The 11,680-nt window shown below is 40.4% G+C and overlaps 1 protein-coding gene across 1 annotated transcript in view; it reads left to right on the top strand.

Moving 5' to 3' along the window:
• The first annotated feature begins 2,778 nt into the window (after nt 1-2,778).
• The window catches only part of LOC120556511 (C-myc promoter-binding protein-like), a 90,821-nt gene continuing 81,919 nt past the window's right edge, over nt 2,779-11,680 (top strand). Inside the window, exon 1 of the mRNA XM_039796155.1 lies at nt 2,779-3,042. The gene's annotated coding sequence lies outside the window, so the exon portion shown is untranslated. The remainder of the gene's footprint in view (nt 3,043-11,680) is intronic.

Here is an 11,680-nt window from a genome sequence, read left to right as displayed (position 1 = left end):
ATTTCTTCACGCATCTCCCGTGCTTCCTCAGTGGGAGCAACTAAGACGCGAGGAAGGAAGGCAAGTGGAGGAGTCGGGCATGCAATCCAAGCAAAGTGAGCTGCACTGAGGCTCTTTTCCCTCGTCTCCTTTTTCTGCGCTTCACTGCGTGAGCTACACTTAATATACAGTACCTTTGACCAGAATGTCCAATAAATCTACGGAAGATGCGAGAAGAGTGTGAATTAAGTCCGCTAGTGTTGTTTCCCTGATGTTCATGAGCTCATTTCTGGTGAAAGAGCTCCGGATGACAAAAAAAATGATGGTGCAGAAACTTTGCACTCTCAGTCTGAAGGACCTCAGACTGTCCCACCAACACGATCGATGAGCTGGCACGAATATTCAAACCTTTTATTGAACAATTGTCATAAATGTGCATCGCTGCCGGTATGAATAGTCATTTTAAGTCAAACTCACTACCACCTACTACCAAACACTGTGCTGAGGTAGAGTCATGGAAAACGACTCCGTTATGTTACGACAGGAAGTTGATGGCTACTTTTACCTCTGAATTTTTGCCATTATGTCTTGTAAAATGTATTAAATTGAACATTTACATTTCAAATGGTCATTTCAGGAAAGGTTAAGTATAAACCTGCTCTTTAAGGTGTGTTCAGATTGAAAGTGACTGAATAGGAAGTGCGATCATATATGATCACACCGCTTCTAAAGTTAATGCAAAGACATGAGCGGATGCAAATTTGTTCCTGGACTGACAATGACATGTGCTTTGTATGCAATCTAAATGAATCTTTAGAGGCATTGGGTTGTGCTCCATTTAGCAGTGTTGGTGTACCGCTTTTTACATAGCAGCAAGGACGGCACGACCTGTTTAAATGGAGCAAAGGTTCATACGAGGCAGCAGGTATAACGTTGAATCTCTATCAGCTGATAATCAAATAGCAGCAGGTAATGGAGATGCTCTGGTTTGATCATTTCACAGCTTTTGGCAGACACAGACACAGCATCTTTTCCATTTGGATTCAGCCACTACAAGCCTGGTGAAATATGTGTTTGTTTGTATTGTTCTGCGATGCTGTTGGTACATGTGGTATTTTGTTTACTTTTCACTCACAAGTTGCCACTCACAAGCTGCATGTGCTGTTCTGTTTGCTAATTCAAATGGAGTACAAACCATGCCAAACCGGCTGTGGCATATTGCTGGTTAGGCTTTGAAGCGCACCCAGTAGTACAATTCAAAATACGGTCGCTGGAATTAATTCCACTTATGAGCAGAGGGGCATTTTGGTGTACATCTATATATATTTTACAATTGTATACATATGTTCAATGAGTGTGTAGCGGGAAGTGGCTACAACTTACATGTCACTGTCCAACTCTGTGTTGGAAAATCACAATAAATGAACCTTGTAACCTTGTAAAGTAAATTTGCTATAATGAAAAAAAAAAACTGCAGCATTTCAAGATACGTTTATTAAGTTAAGTTTATTAGCTAATAAACTTCAAAATAATCATATAAAATAAATATTTATACATAATGGTGACTTTTCTTTTTAAAATGTTCTGTTTTTAATTCATATGATTTTGGCCGTCATGGAATTCCATACAGGTCAACTTGGGAGCAGTGGTGGGGTGTTTGGTGTTTTAGCCCCCAATGTCGTCTTCCAGGCAGCGCTGTATTATTGTTCTATTGTACTACTATTGTATTAGGCAGTGGTTAGGGTTAGGTGGTCACAGCGCTGCCTTGAAGTCGACGTTGGGGGCTTAAAACACCATCAAGCCAGTGGTGGAGGAAGTATTTAGATACTTTTTTAAAGTAAAATTACTAATACCACAGTGTAAAAAATAAATACTTTGTTACAAGTAAAAGCCTGCATTCAAAATGTTACTTAAGTATAATCACAAAAATGTACTTAAAGTAAAAAGTACTTAATGCAGAACAATGTCCCCTGTGACTGTTATACTATTACATATTAGGTTATAGATTATTATTCCTACTCATGCATTAATGTAAAAGCATAATGATTATTTTGATTATGAGTTAATCTGCTGATTATTTTCTCCATAAAACGATTGATTGTTTGGATTTAAAAATAGTGAAAATATTAAGAAATAGTGTAGCCTATATAGGCTACTGTTGGGTAGTTTAATTCATAACAAAACATCATATTTTATAACTTCATATGTTTTTTGTGCAAAAGAATCTTTTTGTCAAGTAACAAGTACCTCAAATGTTTACTCACGTGTACAGTAGGCTACTTGAGTAAATGTAGTTACATTCCACCACTGATGGACAGGGGGAAATTATGGGATTTATTGCAAATTATGGCTATTGGCCTACTAATTATCATTTAGAAATAGAAAACAGCATGGTAGTCAAATGTGTTGATTAACTTGATTATAAACGGTATTGTGCAATGAGGTCATTAATCAAGATCCGAATTAGGCCAGTTTTATAAAAAAAATATGAATTATGAATTGATTAGATAATAGTGAGATGAGATAATATAACTGCAAGCACTGTCAGCATCAGGTAGATTACATGAGATCATTCCTGCTGGGAGAGGCTGGATGTGATGTAAAACTGCCACCCCGGGTGTGTGTGTGTGTGTGTGTGTGTGTGTGTGTGTGTGTGTGTGTGTGTGTGTGTGTGTATATATGTGTGTGTGTGTATGTATATGTGTGTGTGTGTGTGTGCGCGTGTGCGTGTGTGTGTGTGTGTGTATATATGTGTGTGTGTGTATGTATATATGTGTGTGTGTGCGCGCGCGCGTCTGCGCCGCGGATTCCCATCACAAACCAAGATGGCGGCGGAGCGGACAGCCGGCTCGGTACAGTGACTGACAGACAGACCAGAAACCTCGCTGGGCTGGAGAGCTAACGGTTAAACTCTTGAGACAAACAATAAATAAAAACGCCCGTCACTTCACCTTTTGTTTTTTTTCCAACCTGGTAACGACAGTGGTATGATGAAACTGCACCGGTAGACGACACCGGGGGAAGTTGTGTGTGTGTGAGGACTAAATTGACGTCCACAAGCGGGTAAGTACGAGATGATGAACCGTTATAGTGGCTGACTGGTTGTGGAGGGATTTACCGAACGGCTGCTGGTTATTAACGTGCTACAACGAGCTAGAAATCCCTTATGCTAGCTTTGTCAGGTCACTTGTGTTGTATATTTTCTCATTACATTTGCTTTAACTGCCGCTAATGACAATTCTGCCCTCATTTCGTTTGACCCGATGCCTTCCATGCTTTACCGCTGGTTCATTCCTAACGATAAGTGCCACAGGTTGTTTGCAATTAAACGCCGATTTGTGAATAATTTAGTCACTTGTGCTGCGTGTAAACGCAACGCTAGTCACGCCACATTAAACTTGTAGCTAGTCATCCGGTGATATGTCAGTTTTACCCGCTAGCGTGCGGTCGTTAAGGACCAAAAATAACCCCAAAACACCAGCTACCCTCTCCGTGTGCACCCGCCTTGCCTGAGGATATTTTAGGTTGTTCAGTTTTTACTTTGTGTCTCAGAAATTTCCTCTGGCTTAACCTGGTAATTTAGGCAGGGGCACAAAATGTGCAAGGAGAGTCATTTCATGAGCTTATGTCATGTTTTTGTGAAGAATTTGATGTGAATAATATACAGCACGATATCACAAATCGCACATTTACATCAAGGGGGTTTACAACCTGTACAGCATACGACTACCACCCCCCCAAAAAAACATTTAACGGGGAAAAATGGACAGACAGACATGCAATAGATGTGTGCACAGAATAGACCAACATCATAAAATGACAGTATAGACAATCAGGATGACAAATTAGAGACTGCAAACATGTATGAAGAAGGCCAGACTATAATAAGGCTGTCAGTGGTTTTGGTAGGTTTTTTTTAAGCTGTCACTGGTGTTAAAGCAAAATGTAGAGAGTTCATCACTGGGGAAAAGGGGGGGGAGCAAATGCAGCCTTGCAGATATACAGTAGCCTACAGTCGCTAATGTGTAAGTTTGGGGGATGCTTTCAATTGTATTGTGGTGCAACACTGCAAATATGTCTGTCTGAGCAAACTGAGCTGCAGAAAGGGAAACGCATCCGGAGTCCAGCTTGTTTTTAGTACACTGCTCCTTGTCTGATGGTGACGGCTGCCATCAGGATTTTACATTCTGATTGTTTACCCCCCCACCCCACCTCAAAAAATTCCCCATGCATCGTTTAGTGGTGTCGCACACGCACTCTCTGGACAGGGAAGTCTTGTCAAATCATATGTGACAGAAATACTCTCAAGCCTGTCATTTGAAAACCTCAACTCCACATTCCAGAAAGGTAACCTACACTGTAATCCTGTAAATTATCTGCCTGTTTGTCTTTTTTTTTTGTGTGTGTGCTTTTCATTCAATGGTCTCCTCACATATCATGGAATTTCTGAAGGTGAGATTCTGTTGTTGTGCACATGATGGACAGGATGTTTGTGTTTTGTCTTATTGCCGTGTCTGTTCATGTTCGGAGGGCAGAAGGGGCGCCCTATTGGAATGCCAGAGAGGAAAAAGAGTCATACTTGAAATGAAGTACGGCACCACGAGAGTCAAATGGCAGGGATTGCATAGGTTGCTCAACTGGGCTGTGTAGTAGTCTTGTGCAGGTCCATTGAAGAAGAGGATTTATGGCAGTGAGTAAAAAGATCAAGGCAGCAGACAGCTAGACGTTGTCTGCTTGGCTGATGGAAGACTTCACAGTACACTCCATAACCCTGGTTCCTTTTATCCTGACACCAGCCTCAGGGTTAATGCCTGCTGTCCACCTTTAACTAACACCAAATGTCTACTCCTGTGGCACTGATGGTGCAAATACCTAAAGGCATAAGTTGCATGTTATTCCCATTTTGCGTAATTCAGTGAACAAAACCAAAGTGGGCAAATAAGAGTCTCACTTCATAGAGCTGTCCGTTATAGAATGTGGGTGCTCACCCCTCTCATGCTTGCAAGTTGCTAGCATTCACTTTGACTTGTTCATAGGCGCGCATGTTAAATCCCTGAACTGGAGGTTTTCTTTTGCAGTGAGTGGAAGTCTGATGTTGCAGTCTGCTGTTGCTGATGCAGAGAAGTCTGCAAAACTTTGGATCGAATAGACCCTCGGGTCTGTAATGGACTGACTGAGCGGAGATGTAACTTTGAATGAGAAATGTCTGCAGTGCTTTTGTTCTCTATCTTCAAATGGTCTAAACCCATCTGATTCAGCGTTTTCCCTGCCTTGAGAGTACATTGGGCTTTCAGAAGACCATTGGATTTAATTTAGTGGAACATAAGTCAAAACTAACTAAGATACTTTGCAGACTGAAGTGGCCTAGAAACTTGGAGCATGTTGGAGCAACGGCTACCACACTATGGATGCCCATGGAGGGATTCACTCTGGGCACTCTCACAGTGAAACTTGTCTGGTATTCATATACTTTTAGAAGGAAAAATACTACTAGGTTCACTGCTTTGCTGGAGTTATTTTGTGATGAAGCTGTAGCTGAGATGACACCAGGGACGAAGCCAGACATTTCTCCGTTGTCGACTGAGATGGACGGCATAGCGCTGCAGTGTTTCAGTGTTTTCACTGCATAAATCAGCCTGGTGGCTAGCAGACTTTTCCTCTGCTCGTAGCTTAAACCCGACAAAACACCACGGTTGAATTTCAGCCTGCACGCACGTTTTTTTTTTAGCCTAACATTGTTGAAACAGAGCAGCTATCCAGAGATCAAAGGAGAAAGACTTGTGCAACCTCACCCCGAAGCACATTAAAAACTCTCACACTGAGCTAAAATGGAAACCTGCGCTCCAACGCGTGTCTTTCGATTTAATTAAAGGCATTCATTTAAAGGATTCTGTTGTACAGTATTAAAAAAAACATATAACAAATACCTGAATTCCAAAATTCAAAACCGATTACCTGCCCAATGAACAAATATCTGAATAGTCAAATACTGGGATCCATTAGGATACATTATAGTCAAGCTAATGAAGGTTATCACCAAATTTAAGTTAGTTTCAAACAGAATGGATTCCTTTTTTTTCCAAGGAGTTGGGACTACAATTTTACACGGATGCTTTACTTTTGTCTCACTTGCATCTAAGTGGAAGGGTTATCAACGATTCCTTATATTTACATATTCAATGCCAACTCGATGTATGCAGCTGTGTTTATGCTCCCAGTTGGAGTGAGCAAAAGACATGGTGACTTCACAAAAGAGCTACAGAGCAAGAGATGTAACTGCTAACAATGAATGACAGTCATGCTTTTTGGTCTATTTCCTGCTCCTGTGAGTGTAAAAAATGCTCTCTCTGTCTCTGATGATTTCTGTAGGATCGTTGACAGATGCAACATGGTGGGTGAAAAAGAAGCTCTGCCTCTTTGGTTCTGAGCGATGCATACTGTGCATGATATTGAAACATTTTCTGTTTTGTAACATCGTTGTAACGGTGTTTACATGTGGCCAATATACAGCTAAATATGCCCAGTACATCCCCAGCAACTGATTTGTAAGTTGCATATTTTTTTTAAAGGTTATCAAAAATGAATAAACTATTTGGCTGATTTGTCTGAAGCTCTGGTTAGATTTGTTCACATAGAAATATTTATGCTAAGATATTTAAGCCCACTAAAATCACATATTTGGATCTAGCTAACAGTTGCCTTTAAAAAAAAAAAAAAGTAAAGAAACAATATACCCTTTACTATACTTTGAATATGAGTTAAAACAATTTTCTATAAAGAAAAATAAAATAATAAGCCAATTTGTTTTAAATACTTCTGTTTGATGTTGTCCTAACACCAACAGGTGTACACTGCTTAAATGAAACCATAAATAAATTAAGTGGCTACTATCTGATCACTTAAAAAATACACAAAATCTAAAATTTGGTGCCAAGTTTTCAGCTTTTGATAGACACAATGTTATTGTGCAAGTATTGAGGCAGGATGGATGGACAGAGAATTAGATAGATGCCAAATATTTGAGTAACAAGACTTGTTGGAAGCAGCACTGATGTTTCAGTGATGTGAGTCATTCTTTGATAAAAGCAGGAGATTGTGTGAAGGTCACAGCGCAGCATGGTTTCCCTTTTTTTATGCAATGTAGCCAAAAGGAGACACTGTACTAAAAAAGAAAAGCTACTATAGATTTGCATGCAGAACCGCTGAGAACAGGATTACATGTTCCCAGGGAATACCATCCACAAACGCTACTTAGCTGTAAGCTCAGAAGAGTATTGTCTGCAGGGAGAAAGGCGGGATGTGTCCTCATGCAGTTGGTGGGTGGCATCTGGTGTTAGGCAAGATGAATTTCGTCATTGGGCACTGATCTCATCATCTAGAGTGAGATTCATAGCTCCTAGCAAAGTCATCCTTCAGAACCTCAAAACACATCTCACTCGGTTCAGTCGTTGTTGCTGGGCTTTTTCTCTTATGCAGCAGTCGGCAGTAGAGCTGCAAAGAATACTCGATTAGTTGTCAACTATTAAATTAATTGCCAACTATTTTGATAATAGATTAATCTGTTTGAGTAATTTTTTATGAAAATGTGTATATATATTTCATTCTTCACTCCTCCATGACCGTAAACTGAATATCTTTGAGTTGTGGACAAAACGAGACATTTGAGGACGTCATCTTGGGCTTTGGGAAACACTGATCAACATTTTTCCCGATGTTCTGACTTTTTGTAGAGCAAACAACTAATCGACTAATCAAGAAAAATAATATACAGATTAATCGTTAGTTGCTGCCCGAGTCTGCAGTATGTGTGAGTACAATACAAGTTTGGTTCAGCAGAGGTAGTGGAGTAGTTTTAGGAAGGGATTGAACTTTTGGAGAGCCAGACAGACGATCAGACTGAAGTGGTAGATTGGGTAGTAGTAAGTATAGGTCCACTGGTCCCACTGTTTTAGGTGCAGAACAAAGTACTGAGTACTTAAGCAAGGAAATTGGCAGAAAGAGCAGTATGGACATACAAGTGCATGACTCGAATAGGTGCACAATTTGATTAAAAATAAACTACATAGGTATGGTGGCCCTGAAGTGCAAACCACGACAGCAATTCACAACAACATAACAGCAGCAATTCACACAACATGACAGCAAATCGAATGCTGTCGTGTTGTGGGAACTTTTATTACATTAAAGATTTTTCATGTAGGCTTCTTGGATGCAGCTTGCCACGTCGAGGCTCCACTGGTGAAGGCTGTAATTGTCTGACTCGCCCATTATTCTGCTGTTGTGTGGTCTACTGGGTTCACAAGGCTAAAGGATTATTCTCCATTGTCTTCCCTTTTTTCCCCTCAGCATTCAGACAGAAATGGGCGCTTATCAGGTGTGACTAAACACGTCACTAAATCAAAACTGCCAGACTCCAAGGTTAACGAATCACAAATCAGAAAACAAATCACTTTGTCTGTCTTGAAGCAAAATACCAGCCTTAAGAATGGTTTTCTGCCAACTAGGGAATTAAAAGATCAGGCTGGGAGAGGAGGCAGGTTGGTGCGATCAGGTTTCCCGGAGCCATGGTTTTAATTCCCACAGGGCTCTGCGTTAGCACTTCCCTGTGCTAATACTGTACACAGAGCCAGGATGGTAACCTCCTGTATAGGGTCTTAGCATAGGGATTGTGATCCCAGTATTTACCTTGATATATTCTGTATACTGAAATATGACCTTGGAGTACATTTTCACCCGGTAGCTGTTTTTCAAATCTCTATTGCTGCAGAGGAGCATTTAGCAGGCAGAACATGAAGTTCAGATGTAATGTTAGAAAAACAACATCCTGCAACAATGCTCCTGTACCTCAAACCACCAGTACACCTGAACCACAGCCTCACTGAAATGGCTGCGTGCAGCATATTGTCCAGTCTTGCTTCAAATTTACACCAGATATGAGATGTTAGCGGTGAGTAAGTGTTATTGAAGTGTCCATCCGCATCAAAGGACAGCGACAAACTGTCTTCACAAACCTGAACATATCAGAAATAGAGCTGCAAAGATGAATCGATTAATGATGAAAAAAAATTCTCTGATTCCAGTTATCTTATTTTTCTTGTTCTTTTTTTCTTTTTTAAATATGTTTATTGCTTTTAGAAAAAAAAGTGCATAGAACAATAATACAATTACACAACAAACAGAACATAGCACATCAGGATTTGGTCCAATATGGTCGAAAATTAAGTAACATAAAGGGTGTCATGTCAAAAGGACAAGAAGTGGACATCGACGGAAAAAGGTACACACATACCCATAAACATAAATGCACAGTGGGACACTAAATAACATCTGCAGCCTGCCCCTCAAAGAATCAGTCCCATGTCTTAGGGCTGCTCGATTATGGAAAGAATCATAATCACGATTATTTGGGTCAATATTGAAATCACGATTATTTTACACGATAAGCCATTGACTTTTGGAAAGACATAATTCTTGAATTTAAAAAAACAAAGTGAAACAGTTAAACAAATCAAGCTTGAGCTGTGAAATTTCCCTCTAATACTTTTCCCATTTGAGCTTTTTTTCTCTCCATTCAGAACACAGGACAAAATAGTATATATATACTATTTTTTTATAATAATAGCCACATTAACCAGCTCCGACTGGGGGATCCCGAGGCGTTTCCAGGCCAAGGTGGAGATATAATCCCTCCACCTAGTCCTGGGTCTTCCTCGAGGCCTCCTCCCAGCTGGACTTGCCTGGAACACCTCCCTAGGGAGGCGCGGCTCTACTCCGAGTTCCTCACGGATGACTGAGCTTCTCACCCTAAGTCTGACAGTCCATGCCCAGGCTTGTTCAAAGCTTATTGTCTTTTTCTATTTTCTTTTCTTTTCTCTAGATGTAATGAGTTAGGGATGTTAATAGGATCAGTTGCTTGCAGGTAAAGTCTGTCGTCTCTTGCTGCTGCATCACCATCCATCACTGTCCGAGCTTAATTATCCATAACAAACCCGTCACAGTCCTCCACTCATACCAAGAGAGAAAGATTGCTCTGAGTGGAATTTCAAAACGTCTTTTGAAATTTTAGGTCAACACCTTGTACAAAGTTTTTCGAGACACTTTGTATGCTTACTAATGCTTTTACACTGAAGCACCTCGCAGTAGCATTAGCATATTCATGTTTGGTATAGGTTAGTCCCAGCAGGGCACAAATTGCTAACCCTGACATTGGTATTTCCATTCTCTTCCCCTTCATTCTCCTCTCTTCCATGTTAACAGCATTAAGATCTATTGAGTTAGCCATATAGCTCATGGAAAGGCAAGTAGTGAGTGTTAATGGACAACCTCAGTGCCCGACCCCGAGCATCCTTCTCTTGCGTAACTTTGAAGATTTAAAATGAAGTCAAGGAAGGTTCTTATCCACCGTCATTGACTAAAGCAGCATCGTACTGTGACCTTGATGCTTGTTTAAAAGGTAGATTTCATAAAAATGAGACCCTTCAGAGGGTTTGTCTTTTTGTTACCTGGCAGATCGTCTCCTTGGTTATTAAGGAGGCGAGAGTCGTGTCTTCCCTAAGCCTCTAGAGTGGAAATAATGACAGATTTTTTTTTGTGGTTAAAGATATTTTCTTGACTTTGTATAGCTATAAATGTAATCAGTGTCAACACCAGAGAGATGTTGATAATAAGTACTGTCTTGAAATTTTGAAGTAAAGCCTTCATCTCGCATCATCAGTTCTCAGATCATTTTCAGCAAAACCTTCACAAAAACGTGCGTAAATATATTTGAGCCGCTTTAAGCCCCCCACCCCCCAAAAGGCTCTTGAGATTGTGGTTACTGGTTACTCTAAGTCTGATGAGATCCTGCAAGCAGGAAGAAAATGGGTCTGATAATTCATGACTCCTTTTATCCAAAGTGATCCTGATGCCTGCTACTTAAAACTTCTTTAATCTCATCATGTGGGGTACAACCATAGACCGCAGTCGGGTTACAACGTCCAGTTCTATCAGTGTTGCCAGGTGTATAATAATTATTGAATTTAAATCATAATTCACCCCTTTGTCACAGTTATCCGCTATTATTTTATAATATTAATGAAATGATATGGAGCTGATTTGGAGCCAGCCAACTACTGTCAACAATGTGTCACAGCAAACTGACCCTGGATCTGACCAGATGCTGTTTCATCATAAACCCTGGCCTGTAGGCTGGGGCCATTGCAGTCAACTCAGTGAATCCTAGATGAATTGTGACCTTTGGCACAGATCGATATAAGCTGCAAAGCAAATTCAGCTCTCTGTGTGCCGCAGTCTAAATGTTTGATCATTTGCCCTGAAATATGATCATTCTGAAATCTGTGTACAATTATTCGGATTTCAACACCAGGCACAACTGTGGTCTGACATCCCGGTAGAGCATTACATGTGGTGTTGGTCAATTTTTCATATTTTGGTCATAAAGGACTCTAAAACCCACAAATGACCAACTAATGTATTTGTATCTGTGGATCCGTCTTTTGTATATTGCATATTAAAGAGCTTTAAAAGCAGAGACGAGACCTGGGAGTATGAATCTCAGTACTGGGCTGTGGCGTTACACATTGCACCTTTGCTCTGCTGACTGGGCTTTGATCCAAGCTAAAAGAATTATACACCTATCAGTCCATTTTCTTTTTGACACTAATTGGCCCGAAACAAGGTGAATATCTGTGGGTCAACACCA

The sequence above is a fragment of the Perca fluviatilis genome, chromosome 3, assembly GCF_010015445.1.
Source record: "Perca fluviatilis chromosome 3, GENO_Pfluv_1.0, whole genome shotgun sequence".
Classification (NCBI taxonomy): domain Eukaryota; kingdom Metazoa; phylum Chordata; class Actinopteri; order Perciformes; family Percidae; genus Perca; species Perca fluviatilis.
The sequence above is the reverse complement of the archived record's forward strand: the minus strand, read 5'-3'. Positions and strand labels throughout refer to the sequence as shown.